At 41.8% G+C, this 14,758-nt stretch overlaps 1 protein-coding gene across 4 annotated transcripts in view; it reads left to right on the forward strand.

Moving 5' to 3' along the window:
* prkcq (protein kinase C, theta) overlaps positions 1-14,758 on the forward strand; it is a 173,946-nt gene that overhangs the window by 40,780 nt on the left and 118,408 nt on the right. Inside the window, exon 1 of one of the 4 annotated variants that reach the window (XM_043714129.1) lies at positions 8,790-9,087. The exons of the other annotated variants lie outside the window; for them this stretch is intronic. The gene's annotated coding sequence lies outside the window, so the exon portion shown is untranslated. Of the gene's footprint in view, positions 1-8,789; positions 9,088-14,758 lie in introns of those variants that run through there. 4 annotated transcript variants of the gene reach the window in all.

Here is a 14,758-nt window from a genome sequence, read left to right on the forward strand (position 1 = left end):
GCTGGGTTGGGGTGGGGAGTGGAGGCTGGGTTGGGGTGGGGAGTGGTGGCTGGGTGCTGTTGTGGAGTGGAGGCACCATTATTCTGAACTTTTGATTTCTTTAGTTTCCTATTTATTCCTATCATTGTCATGCTGGATTTTTTAGGTGTTTATTTTCTAATTTTTTTTTCATGAGAATGTGAAGTATCTGTTCCTGGATACCTTGGTACCTTAGATAGCGCTGTAGTGGCGACGTGTAAACTCTAAACTGTACCCACCTGGCAATAAAGCTAATTCACCTTGTTGCGCAATAGCAGTTTCAAAACAATTTGATCTGGTTTCAAGTCTCAGCTGCTGCAGAACTCTGTTCAGATATATCCACATATATGCCCTGAAGAAGGATTCTCTTCCTCCTGATGCTGCCTGGCTTGCTGTGTTCTTCCAGCCTCCTGCCTGCCTACTTCATGTATATCTGAACAGGTCGAGTGAGCGTGTCTCTCAGTGATAAATACTGGCGCTGAAAGTAGCATCCACATCCAGTAACAGATTGCTGCTTAAAAAGGAAAACGTAGGAGTCAGCAGTATCTAAAATACTTGTGAATGTTTTGGATTAGAAAAAAAATCAGTTTGGGGTTTTTTTTTTCCCTGAGGAGGCAATCGAAATTGCAGGCATCACTAACAAAACACACAGATTTCTGACAATAAGGTTCCTCATTCTCCCACCTGTCGTCACTTCACACTTAAGGCTTTTAGATTCCGATTCTGACCAGTCTGTACCAAGTGCCACCACAAGTACGTGAGTCACCTTATTAATTTTGAACAAAGGAAAATACAAGCCCACAGAATACATTGCAATCCATCTGCCCATGCAGAAGTTTAGATGTCTTAATCGCCCACTCACCTAATATTTTTCCAATTGCTCTTTAATTTTTCCACACCATCTGCCCCTGCCGCCTCTCAGAACAGTCCATTAATTCATCGAACATTGCACAAGTTCATTAAATCAAAACTGTCTACATATTTTGCCTCAATAACAACTGACATGACAGCTGATTTTGTGCGCATCGACCTGAGTATTGGATTGCAGTGTGCGCTGGACGAGAGACTAAAACATTCTGTAAAATTTTGGAAGTTTATTGTCCTGAGAGGTGCTGGGTCAGAAAGCATATGTACCAGCCGTAGGAAGAAGCATCTCTTAAAGCTTTGTTAACCTTAACTCTGTGACTGTATGTATTGTTCAATCAGCTTGAGATATGACATTGGCAATGTGGGAAAATACAGAGGTACAAACAGCGGTGTTTAAGATTGGGTCAAGGCATTTGCTGGGGCTGATATATCTGCAGCCTGGGGAATTGAGCTCACATCAGATAATTCCAGCTCCAACAATGTGAAATAGAAATACAGGCACTGACAGCTGTGGCTTGTCTTTGGATGGAGGGATGGTGACTTTGAAAGCAGAGCATTGTGCCTCATTGCTGTTTCAGTGAGAGAGACTCTCAAAGTGTTGCCTGACATGGGAGAAAAGGCAGGTTATGAAAACTTTATGTCATGATGCCAAATGTCACATTCCAAGGGCTTGCCTTCCCTCAGGTAAGGCAGAAGGAGGAGAATCAAACGATTTACAAATTGAACTACTGAGACAGGAATCATGCGGATGCAATTATCTTGCGACAAATCTGAATAACCAGAAGAGGTTTTTGTGGCATGGTGATAGTGTCACTTCCTCTGGTCCAGGAGACCTGCATTCAGGTCCCACCTGCTCCAGGAGTGTGTAAAAATAAGTTGGTTCGAAAATATGTGGATAACCAGATAATGGTTCAGGTGATTGAACATAGCAGGTCAGATTAGTTGAGGAGTAAGTTTCTTGAAAGTGGAGGTGACTTTAAATCAGATGACACTTGACATTACATTACATGACATTACATTACAGTGTGGAAACAGGCCCTTCGGCCCAACAAGTCCACACCGACCCGCCGAAGCGTAACCCACCCATACCCTTACATTTACCCCTTAACTAACACTACGGGCAATTTAGCATGGCCAATTCACCTGACCTGCACATCTTTGGACCGTGGGAGGAAACCGGAGCACCCGGAGGAAACCCACGCAGACACGGGGAGAACGTGCAAACTCTACACAGTCAGTCGTCTGAGGCGGGAATTGAACCCGGGTCTCTGGCGCTGTGAGGCAGCAGTGCTAACCACTGTGCCACCGTGCCGCCCACTTTGAAACTAGAAACTATGGCTGGACAATTTCACAGCATGAAACAAATCCCACTTCTGCCATTGTCATGACTAAAGTTAAGGCTAACCGAGTGGCGCAACCGAGTGACAAGTCCATTGTTAAGAAAGGATTATTGATTTGTGAATGTCCTCATACAATTTAATAGCTGGGACCATTATTGAATGAAATTAATGGATTCTTACCACTGCAGAAGAGATTAGTTAATTACATGTTAACTAATTGACAAAACCATACTAGAGAAAATTACATCCTGATGCTAAAATTCTTTGCAGCCTGCTGGGGAGGTCAAAAAGACAGAGCCAATCCACCACTTCTCACTGTAGTAACAACATGTAAATATAAATTACAGAAGTATGAGGGAGATTATGTGTCCAGTTCTGGTTACCCAGTTACAGGAAGGATGTTAAGAAACTGGAGAGGCTTCATAAGAGATTTACCAGTGTTGTCAGGTATGGAAGGTTTGAGTTATAAAGAGATGACTGAATACACTGGAGTGTAGGAGGTTAAGAAGCAACCCTGCAGAAGTGTATAAAATAATGAGGGGTATAGATAAAGTTAGTGGTAATCCTCTTTTTCCCTAGGATAGAGGAATTCAAGAGTAGGAGTCACATTTTTAAGATGAGTGGAGAAAGATTTTAAAAACATGAGCAGCCAATTTTTTACACTGAGGATGGTTCCTGTGAAGAATGAACTTCCTGAGGGACTGGTGGATGTAGTTACAATTACAATGTTTAAAAGACACTTGGATAAATACATGAATAGGAAAGATTTGGAGGGATATGGGCCAGGTGCAGGCAGGTGGGATGAGTTTAGTTTAGGATTGTGTTCAGCATGGACTGATTGGACCGAAGGTCCTGTTTCCGTACTGTATGACTCTTTGACTCTATGTGTCAATTTGGGGCTCTTAAGAAGGGATGCCTCCTGCCATGCAATGGGGAAGAAATGCAGATAGTGTGGAGGAAAAAGATATCATTGTAAAGATGCATGGAAGCAAAGCTGGGCAGAGAGGGAAGACTAACAGGAGGGAGATGAATGCAGCACAATTTGCAAAAGATGCAGAGTGAGAACACAGATAGCAATCATGGATACAAGCTTTCTGTCAGCAGGAACAACCCTTGAGAAGTTCCAGTAGTTGTTGGGAATGAATGTTATCATAGGTTCAGGCATTGAAAGGAATTACATCAACAGAGCCCTGTAGGAGGAACTGACAACGGAGAGAATCAAGTACATCCGTCAATGAAATGTTGAAAGGCTGTTCTATCTGACACATCTAAATCCCCATGACAAACCGTCAGGCATGTCATCACGAGAACTGAGGAAGGGATCAGAATGAAGGGGCAGAATTCACGGTGATTAAGCAGGATGGTCAGCCTCTTCAAAGCAGAGAAACTGCCTGAATCTTGGGAACACTACACATAAACGTGAATTCTCTGAAATCTTACGTGAAATTTCAAGAGCAGTTTGCACCATTGTTTTAAGGAATTAGGGAGCTGCACAGCTGCTGACTGAGATTAATAAGAAATTTGAGGCAAGGATTAAAGAACTCACTGAGCAAGACATCATAGAGCCAACTGAAGGAGCAATGCCATGGCTAGGTCCTGCTTTAGTAAAACAAATGGTGCCATTTTTCCCAATCAATCTGCTCAGAGATGTTATTCCACACCCTCTGGAGCAGGTGGGAATTGAACGTAGGTCTCTCATTGTAGGGGTAGGGACACTCCCACTGTGCCACAAGAGGGTCCCCAACAAATGGTGCCATGAAGTTCTGCACTTATATGCAACAGGTGAATGATGCAATTGTTGGAGAATGTCTCCCATTTCACCCAATGGACAAGCATTGTCAACAACTGAGTTTTTAGAAGATTTGGAGCTCAGATTGAGGTTCTGGATGTAAGTTAGCTCGCTAGGCTGGAAGGTTTGTTCTCAGATGTTTTGTCACCATGCTAGGTAACATCATCAATGAGCCCCCAGTCTCTTCCTGTTCTTTTTCTCAGAGGGAGGTAGATGATGTCCAAATCGATGTGTTTGTTGATAGAATTCCAGTTGGAATGCCATTCTTCCAGGAATTCTTGTGTGTGTCTCTTTTTGGCTTGTCCTAGGATGGATGTATAGTCCCAGTCAAAGTGAAACCCCCTCGTGATAGCCATTTCTGCCCTGGGAAAAAGTCTCTGGCTATCCATTCCATCGATGCCTCCCATCATTATGTACACCTCTATCAAGTCACCTCTTACCCTTATTCGCTCTAATGAGAAAAGCCCTAACTCCCTCAACCTTTCTGCATAAGACATGCTCTCCAATCCAGGTAGCATCCTGGGAAATCTCCTCTGCAACCTCTCTAAAGCTTTCACATTCTTCCTATAATGAGGCTACCTGAACTGAACACAATATTCCAAGTGTGGTCTAGACAGGGCTCTATAGAGCTGCAGCATAACCTCACGACTCTTAAACTCAACCCCCCCTGCTAATGAAAGCCAACACACCATATGCCTTCTTAACGAACTCATCAACTTAGGTGGCATCTTTGAGGGATCGATAGACATGGACCCCAAGATCCCTCTGTTCCTCCACATTGCCAAGAATCCTGCCTTTAACCCTGCATTCTGTATTTAAATTCAACCTTCCAAAATGAATCAATTCACACTTTTCCTGGTTGAACTCCATCTGCCACTTCTTAGCCCAGCTCTGCATCCTGTCAATGTCCCATTGCAATCTACAACAACCCTCCACACTACCCACCACTCCACCAATCTTCATGTCATCGGCAAACCACCCTTCCACTTACTCATCCAAGTCATTTATGAACATCACAAAGAGTAGAAGTCCCAGAACAGATCCCTGCGGAACAGCACTGGTCACCGAGCTCCAGGCTGAATACTTTCCATCTACTACCACCCTCTGTCTTCTATGGGCTAGCCAATTCTGTATTCAGACAGCTAAATTTCCCTGTATCCCATGCCTCCTTACTTTCTGAATGTGCCTACCACAGGGAACCTTATCAAACACCTTGCTAAAATCCATATGCACCACATCCACTGTTCTACCTTCATTAATGTGTTTTGTCAAATCCTCAAAGAATTCAATAAGGCTTGTGAGGCATGATCTGCCACTCACAAAGACCTGCTGACTATCTCTAATCAAACGATGATTTTCCAAGTAATCATAAATCCTGTCTCTCAGAATCCTCTCCAATAATTTGCCCACCACAAACATAAGACTGTCTAGTCTATAATTTTCAGGGTTATTCCTATTCCCTTTCTTGAACAAGGGAATAACATTTGTCACCCTCTTTTTATCTGGTATTACTCCAGTGGCCAGTGAGAACGCAAAGATCATTGCCAAAGGCTCAGCAATCTCCTCCCTAGCTTTCTGCAGTAACCTCAGGTATATCTCGTCTGGCCCAGGGGACTGATCTGTCCTCATATTTTATAAAATTTTCAGCATATCTTCCTTCTTAACACCAACTTGTTCGAACATATCAGTCTGTTTCATGCTGTCCTCGCAAACATCAGGTCCCTCACAGTAGTGAATACTGAAGCAAAGTATTCATTAAGGACCTCCTCTATTTTCTCTGACTCCAGGCACACGTTCCTCCACTATCCCTGATCAGCCCTACCCTCACTCTGGCTACCTCTTGTTCCTCACCTAAGTATAGAACACCTTAGGGTTTTCCTTAATCCTAACTGCTAAAGCATTTTCATGGCTGTCTTGGTGATGGCTCCCTTCTAACTATTCTAAGTCCATTCTTCAGTTCCTTCCTGGCTACCTTGTAACCCTTGAGAGTCCTGTCTGATCCTTGCCTCCTCAACGTTAAGTAAGCTTCCTTCTTCCTCTTGACTAGATGTTCCACATTTCTTGTCATCCAAGGTTCCTTCACCCTACCATCTCTTCCTTGCCTAAGTGGGATAAACCATCTAGCACTCACAGCAAGTGCTCTCTAAACAACCTCCACTTTTCTGTTGTGCATTTCCCTGAGAATATCTGCTCCCAATTTATGTTCCACAGTTCCTGCCTAAGAGCATTGTAATTCCCCCTCCCCCAATTAAGTACTTTCTCATACCGTCTGCTCCTATCCCTCTCCATGTGTATAATAAAGGTCAGGGAATCGTGATCACTTTCACAAGAAGGTCACAACGTTTTATTTTTTGTCCAAGTTGGGACTTTGCCAATACAATGGATTCCTATTTGACACCAGAGATTTACCAACACAAAATCCAGAAGGTGATACAAGAATAACCAGGAGTAGTTAACATCTCAGGTGAAATTATTATTCATTGAGCCAGTAGAGAGGAAGATAACATGAATGAGATTAGTATTGGCTGGATTGCAGTCAGCAGGACTCATGGTCAATGCTGACCAGGGCTTTCTGGGTGTGACACAAACTCACAAGTAACAGAATCGACCCAAGCAATGATGGGATTGAAGAACTAGCAGAGGCACGTGAACCAGTGCAGTGAGGAAGGATCAAACACAGATCTTCATTGGAGAAAGAAGTGGAATCACCTGGGATAGCTCATGCTAGACACAAGGCAATGATAACTAAAGAGAGTAAAAGAGACAATGATCTGGAGTTGGATGATATTAGACAGAAAATTAAAGTTGGAAACTGGGACAATTGCCTATTCAAGGTGTACGTCATGGTCAGAAATGATCTGAGCACAATTAGGAAGTTAGGGCTAGACTGCTGAAGCTAGCTCAGGAGATCACTTGAGAATCTCCTCTTCTTTGTTGCCAGCCCTCTAATGTCTCTTATTAAAATCATCATTGTCTCCCCCAAATCACACTGAATTACTCACTGATGTCCTTTCTCCATTCCCCTCTTTGTCCTCAGAAATTTCAATTTTTAATTCAGCTCCCATTATCCACTTCTCTCTTTTGATGTACTGTTCTCCCATCTTCTGTAAATGTCTCGCTCCATCTCAAGTGTTTCTATCATCAGCACGACTTGATTTTGCTACACCATGTAGACCTGCTACTTGCATGATCTTTGAGACAGATAAGACCCAGTTGGGATTATTTCTGGGAAACAAAATCTTTAGGTATTAAAGGCACCACATTAATGTAAGCTGTTACTGTCTTTGTGACACTTTTTCTTTGCAAACCTATGCTGTGGTAAAATACTCAGCAAAAAATGTGCTAAGGTGTGACCACACAAAGGGGGCGTATGTCAGTATTTCAGCCTATGTTCTATTCTTTATGCACAATGCATAATTGCATTCAAAATGTAACAGTTTTATTTTAAAAGTGCTTTAAAAAAGTCAATGCCATGAGAATTTGTCTTTTAAAAATATTAAATTAATCCAGTTGAGTATATAGTTGATCACGAGGAATAATTATTGTCTCTTTTAAGAATGTGATACTTAATTATTCCTGTTGCTCGTGCTTCTAGATCAGTTGTTGTACCAATTAAAGTCACTGTGGTATATGGGACATTTGAAAATTATATTGTCCCTGCAGCATATGTGCTGTAGATCCATAGGATCGGGACTTGAAGGGTTAAACTTTCAGGAGCGTTGAAATAAACCAGCATTATATTCCCTGGAATTTAGAAATTCATGGGATAATTTGCTCTTTGTTTCCAAGAATCTTAAATGGCATTGTTTCAGAGAAACCATTTCTACTCATTGAGGAACCTCGAACTTCGGGGCACAGTCTGAAACTTACTGGAGACAAGTTAGGAGATACTTCATCACAGATGGCAACTGGTGCTAAATCAATTGTTAATTTTAAAAGTTATTGATGGACGGGTTATTGCTATTCAAGGATAGATGGGCCAAAGGCAGTCAGGTTGTAGATCAGCCATAATCTCATTGAATGGTGGAAAAGACTCAAGAAGCTAAAAGATTTCTCTTGTTTCTACAAAACCCATTGCAGTTTTTCTCAATAGTACCTTGTCACACTACCTCAGAGTTAGCAATGTTATGTAGATGTTAGGAATTCACATTGGACCAAAGTATTGCATTGTGTGCAATTACTCTGGATGAATACCAACTTTTGCATGAAAAAACTGATGCATTTAATGTTAGACAAGTAGGAAGTGAGTTAAAAATGACTTGGTTATTTCCAAACATGATCATGTGGCTAATGATATTATCCTTGCTTTGAATCTCATTGTAACCCGATCCTTCAGCAAAAGGGAAACATAATTATATGATAAGCTAATAGGATCAAAGAGTTGTTTCAAATTTATATGAAAAAGGTCCCACAAGATTTTCATCAATCAAAACCTAATGCACGACTTCCAAAGGGTGCAGAAGTCTTTGTTGATCAGAGCATCTTTTTCCTTTTCATCATCAAATGAATGATCCACCTAAAGCCTTCAGGTGTCGGTCTCTCTCTGCCTCTGGGAGGCAGAAAAATAAACCGAAACAAACTTGAAATATCAACAAGCATTCATGAACAAATGCCATTTTGCAATTGGCCAGTGTTGTTTTCCAATATAAAACCTACCTTTAACTTTTAAGCAAATAGATTGAAATTATACTGGGAATAACTTTGACTGTGTGATTAATTTAGAATGATATAAAATCTCTTACCCATTTTGCATTTTTCGTGATTTTTTTTTGATGTTCGCCAATTACAATAAAGGAAACGGAAAAGAGGAGGTTTATAGAGCAGACCTCGTCACATCATTTTGTACAAGCACCAAATTCAAATTTATGCCACAGTGCAACATTGGGAAGAAATGCATTAGTGCTTTTCTGTGAAGTTCATTTGTCTACTTTCTTTTGGTGAAGGTGCTAACCCATTTATTTCAACAGGAACCTGTTTGTTACCGGCAGCTCATATTGAACATTTCAACCTTCAGAATGATATTTTCCAGCAGAGCTATTGTGTGAATGATGGGCTGACCAGTAAAGGCAAGTTGTGAGTATAGTCTGCTCTTGCCTTGTGCACAGTGATAATGAAAAACGGCTCAGCTCTGAGGATCTGTTCTTGTAAGCTGGATAATTACTAGTCTGGCACAAAATCAGGCTCTTGAAAAGCCTATTTTCTTTCTTGATAATCAATGAACCTTTGTCTTGTTGTTTAATGAAAGGCTGGTTGCTTGCGGCACTATCCCAGTAACAGCGGTTTTCACCACTGCAATAAAACAAAGATCTGCAGATGCCGAAACAGAAATTGCTGGAGGAACTCGGCAGGTCTGGCAGCATCTGCGGAGAGAGAAAGCAGTGTTGACATTTTGAGAGCAGTGACTGCCTCAGAATGACTTTAAGTGTTGCCCTGCTGACATGGTGTATGACTGCGCTTTCTGTAATGCAACTGGAATCAGTTATACCATGTAGCATAAATGATTGCCAATCTTTGCCAATGTAACTGACACTTGGCCTAATTATACCAGATATATATGGAAACATCATAACCTCAGCATTGTCTTATTAAAAAGAAATGTGTTTGTTTCAAAAGCACATTGGTGCTGTGACCCTCATGGTGGTGCTAGTCTGATTGGGTTAAAAATCTTCACTGCTTGCATAGTTTTACAGGTTTATTAGACTAGTGTAACTGAACAAGATGTGGTAGGACCATTAGTTAGAACATAGAACATAGAACAATACAGCGCAGAATAGGCCCTTCGGCCCTCGATGTTGTGTCGACCTGTGAACTATTCTCAGCTCGTCCCCCTACACTATCCAAAAATCATCCATGTGCTTATCCAAGGATTGTTTAATTCTCCCTAATGTGGCTGAGTTAACTACATTGGAGTATAGTAGTTGTGGGGTAATTCCACTCACCGTTTGCTAGCTCTGCTGGGTGAGACTGAGGCATTTGGCATTTTAAGCATTTATCAAATATGGCCCAGTGTATTTCAATGGGGCATGAATGACAAGCTGAAATCAAGCACTTTCCTATCGGCGCTGTCCTCGCAATTCTATACCCCAGACGTACTGGAGTGTTCCTTTCATACAGTGTACTGGGGAGAGGGGAGCAGTCAACACATGGAAAGCAGCAACAGATAATATTGCTCTCCATATAGCTGTGGGAGTTTAATATGATTGTAACTGTAGCATGATGGGCAGAAGCCATTATTTCTTGATATTAATTTACATAATGTAACACCAGCAATGTAACACCATCTGAACTGGTTATCGCAGGCATTTTATGGGAAAGGAGAATTGCAAGCTTTGATATTTGAAACTTATTAGTGAGTTCACATTTCCCTTTTGCACATCCCTAAAAGACTTCTATTCAATTTTGTAAAGGTGGTCTTATAGATCCCTGACAGAATGCCCTGAGTACATAAAGGAACTGTAAAATCATAGGATGTAGGAGCAGTAGGTCATTCAGCCCATTGAGTCTAAACTACCATTCAATGATGTGGAGGTGCCTGTGTTGGACTGGGGTGGACAAGGTCAGAAGTCTCACGACATCAGCTTATAGTCCAACATCACAAGCTTTCAGAGCACTGCTCCTTTGTCAGGTAACGTGTTCCCAAAGCTTGTGATTTCAAATAAACCTGCTGGACTATAACCTGGTTCCTTATGACTTCTGACCTTGACCATTCAATGAGATCATGGTCAATCTGATAATCCTCAACTCCACTTTTCTGCCTTTGCCCAATAACCCTTGGCTTTCTAAATGATTAAAAATCTGTCGATCTCAGCCTCGAATATACTTAATGACCCATCCTCTACAGTAAAGAATTCCACAGATTCATTCCACTCGGAGAGATGACATTCATCCTCGGTTGTTGTGGGTACGAATTGAGGATTTCGCTAATATATGTAAAACATATGGTGACATTTTAGACTGATGTCATTCATTGCGTTGCACAGAGAGTTTGTCAACCAGCCTCCAGTAGACTCAGAATGTCACCCTATTAAAATGCATATGACCATCTGTGCTTTCTTCCAATGTGTTACCACAAAGATCTCTCAACATGGAGCACGCCACATGTTACAATCCATGTTGTCACTCCAGTTTCATCATGTTTCTGCTTGAGAGGAATAGAATCTCCAAATGGCATTTTTATAGCCATCAAGCAATGAGCTAAGGCTCCAAGATAGAGTCACAGAGATGTATAGCAAGGAAACAGACCCTTCATTCCAACTTGTCCATGCTGACCAGATATCCTAAATTAATCTAGTTGCATTTGCCAGCATTTGGCCAATATCCCTCAAAAACCTTCTCATTCATACATCCATCCAGATGCCTTTTAAATGTTATAATTGTACTAGCCTCCACTACTTCCTCTGGCAGCTCATTCAATACATGCATCACTCTTTGCATGAAAAAACTGCACCTTAAAAGATCCCTTTTAAATCTTTCCCCTCTCACCTTAAACCTATGCCCTCTAGTTCTGGACTCCCCTACCCTGGGAAAAAGACCTGTTTACTCTATCCATGTCCCTCTTGATTTTATAAACCTCTATAAGGTCATGCCTCCGCCTCTGATGCTCCAGGAAAAACAGCCCCAGCCTATTCAGCCTCTCCCTACAGCTCAAATCCTCCAACCCTGGCGACATCCTTGTAAGTCTTTTCAGAATCTTTGCAAGTTTCACAATGTTTTTTGGAGATGGTTGGAAGTTTTAGTCAGTAATCATTCCAGCTCAGTTTCCTTCACAGGTGCCAGTATAATATATTTTTAAACTTGTTGAAATTGTGCTGCATTTCAAGTGATCAACTCTGTCAACAGCAGCAGGATAGAAACAGTTGGTCATGCAATACTGGCTCAATGCCATTAATCAAGTCAGAATTTGTTACTTTGCTTTCAGTTATGACACCCTCCACTAATGCTGCTCATGCAGGTATATATCGAAATTGAATGGAATGAGAGGTTTAGCGGTTGAGAATCTTTGTATTAATACAAGAACAGAGAGCAGTAATGAGGCTGAGTGTGGGAAGAAAATTGGCAAATAATGGGCTAGCTATTCAGGTCATAAAGGAACAGGAGGAGGCCATTTAGCCTTACAATATGACATTCCTGCTACATTCAATGGCTGATCCACATAACCAACTTTTCCTCAGATCCCTGAAGGCTCACTAGACTCTTTCAATCTTAAATTGTCACTTAATGTTAATTTTGCAGCAGGAGATTCCAAGCTACTTCCTGTGATGAGATGGTTCATAAATTTCACCCAGCTACAAATTTTAGATGATGTCCCCAGGTCCTCGAATCCTCGCTGAGCATAAATTATTTCTGTGCAGATATCCAGTCTGTTCCCCGTCATATCTTGAATGCTTCGATCGATTCACCTCTTAACAGATATAAATTTCAGAGAAGATCGATCTCTCCTTGTGATTTGACTCTGGGTATGCAACTTTCTTTCTCACAATTCTAAAGTTCACAAAGCGAATCACTCTGTTCCCGACTCAATGGTCATGGTCAAAAGTAACATGACAAAGGAGCAGTGCTCCAAGAGCATGCGATTTCAAATAAACCTGTTGGACTATAACCTGATGTCGTGTGACTTCTGATTTTGTCCACCCCAGTCCAAAACCGGCACCTCCACGTCATGGTTGATGGTCATAGATTCAGAAGAAGGCAAAGACGAAAGTGATGAGACAGACTGGGGTAACGAGCAAGTGTAACTTCAGGCGATGAGATCAGAAGTAATGAGATGCAGAGGAATAATTCTCACTTTCTCTGCTAGAACTGAGGAAAATGAAGCTTGTGGGATTTCTGTATTAATCTCACAATATACCAACCTCCAGGGGGCTGGAATAAACAAGGGCATGGTTCAAATCCTCCACCAGACAGGATTTGGCAAGTGAAGTCTAGAGCCCCAATCCAGAATTCTTGGTTGACATTCAGCAAGGTCACATGTTTGATGAGGTGAACATAATGTGGTCTGTGGCAGCCATATTGGACTTTGTAACTTGGCAGTTAGGGCGATGGAAGGAGCATTCAAATCCTAGTCTGACAGACTCTTAATCATTATTTCACATTAATCCCTTTAGAAAGATATAACAATTGAAGGTCATCGAGAAAGAGAGAGGAAAGTCACTTCAAAGAAACAAAAGAAACCTGGCTTTATAGACTGGAATATCATAGTGTTTATTACCCAGTCTTGAGGTGGCATTAAATAACAGTTGACGTAACATTCTGTAATTGTGAGGACATGTACAAATAAAAGTGGGGTGATGGTTGAGGTTTTAAACAAATGCATGGCATGTGTTTACAAGGAAACAGATGTAAACCAGGCCATGGTGACAGAAGAGGAAACTAATTCATCTGCAGCAGTCAAAATTAGTAAGGAGGAGATAGTTAATAGATTGTCAAAGGTGACATAACTGAAACACTCAAAATTCTTGACCAATGGATGTCAAAAGGATATTTCTTTTTGTGGGAGCATCCAGAACCAGGGATTATCATTTAAAAAATAAAGGGGTGCCCACTTAAAACAGAAATATAGGGAAAAAAGTACCTTCAGAACTTTGAGTTTTATAATTCCCTTCCTCAAAAAGCAGTGGATGCAGAATCTTTAAATATTTTTAGGTGGAGGTGGATATTTTCTTGATAATCAAGAAGTTGAAAGATTATGGGGGTAAGCAGGGGTTAAAATCAGATCCACCATGATCTTATTGAATGGGGGAGCAGCCTCGAGGGTCCAAGTGACAAACTCCTGTCCTTTGTTTGTCTGTTTGTAAGGCAAGGCACAAGGACCAGCAGAAATGTGTACCAGCTCTTGGAATGGAGTAAGAGTGGAATGGCAGAGGTACTGGTCAAAACCTTTTTCAGAATTCCTTAGACCGAGGGTGATGCCGTGGAGTAGAGAACTGCAAACAACATCATACAGTGTAGACGAGACCCTTCAGCCCATTGAGTCTGCAACGACAAAAAAAACTACAATAAATCTGCACTAGTCCCGCTCTCCAGCACTTGAATACTCTGAGATTTCAAGTGCTCACCTAAAGGTGGTAAGCTTCCACATCTGCAGTACCCTCCAAGGCAGTGCATTCTGTACCCCAACCACCCTCTGGGTGAAAATATGTTTCCTCAAATCCCCTCTAAATTTCCTGCCTTTCATTTTAACATTATGTCCGCCTGTTACTGATCCTTCACCTAAGGGTAACACTTGCTTCCTATCCACCCTGTCGGTGCCCCTCATAATCTCAGAAATCAGGTTCCCTCTTAGCCTTCACTGCTCCAAGGAAAACAACCCAAGCTTCTCCAGCCTCCCCTCAGAGCTAAACTGCTCCATCCTGGTCAATCTATAGGGTGGTGACCAGAAACTGCAGACAGTACTCAAAGGTTAGAGAGAGATTGATAAGAATGGGTCCAGGAATAAGATACAGGGATGAGACACTTTGCCAACCTAAACCTCTCCACACCCCCAAACTGATCCTTCTAAACCCCTGATCTCACTACCTCTGCCTCTGCCTGATTCCTCTGACATCTCCAACACTACTCGACAACCATAGCCAACACCATGGGTCCAAACTCACTTACCAGCCATTGTATCCCTGACTCACTGTCTCACTATCCCATCACCACTCCCTTCCTGCCTATCCCCCTCACCACTCCCCTTCCTCCCTGTCCCCTCACTATCCCCCTCACCACTCCACTACCTCCCTATCCTCTCACCACTCCCTTCCTG

Source organism: Chiloscyllium plagiosum, chromosome 23 (assembly GCF_004010195.1).
Source record: "Chiloscyllium plagiosum isolate BGI_BamShark_2017 chromosome 23, ASM401019v2, whole genome shotgun sequence".
Lineage (NCBI taxonomy): Eukaryota > Metazoa > Chordata > Chondrichthyes > Orectolobiformes > Hemiscylliidae > Chiloscyllium > Chiloscyllium plagiosum.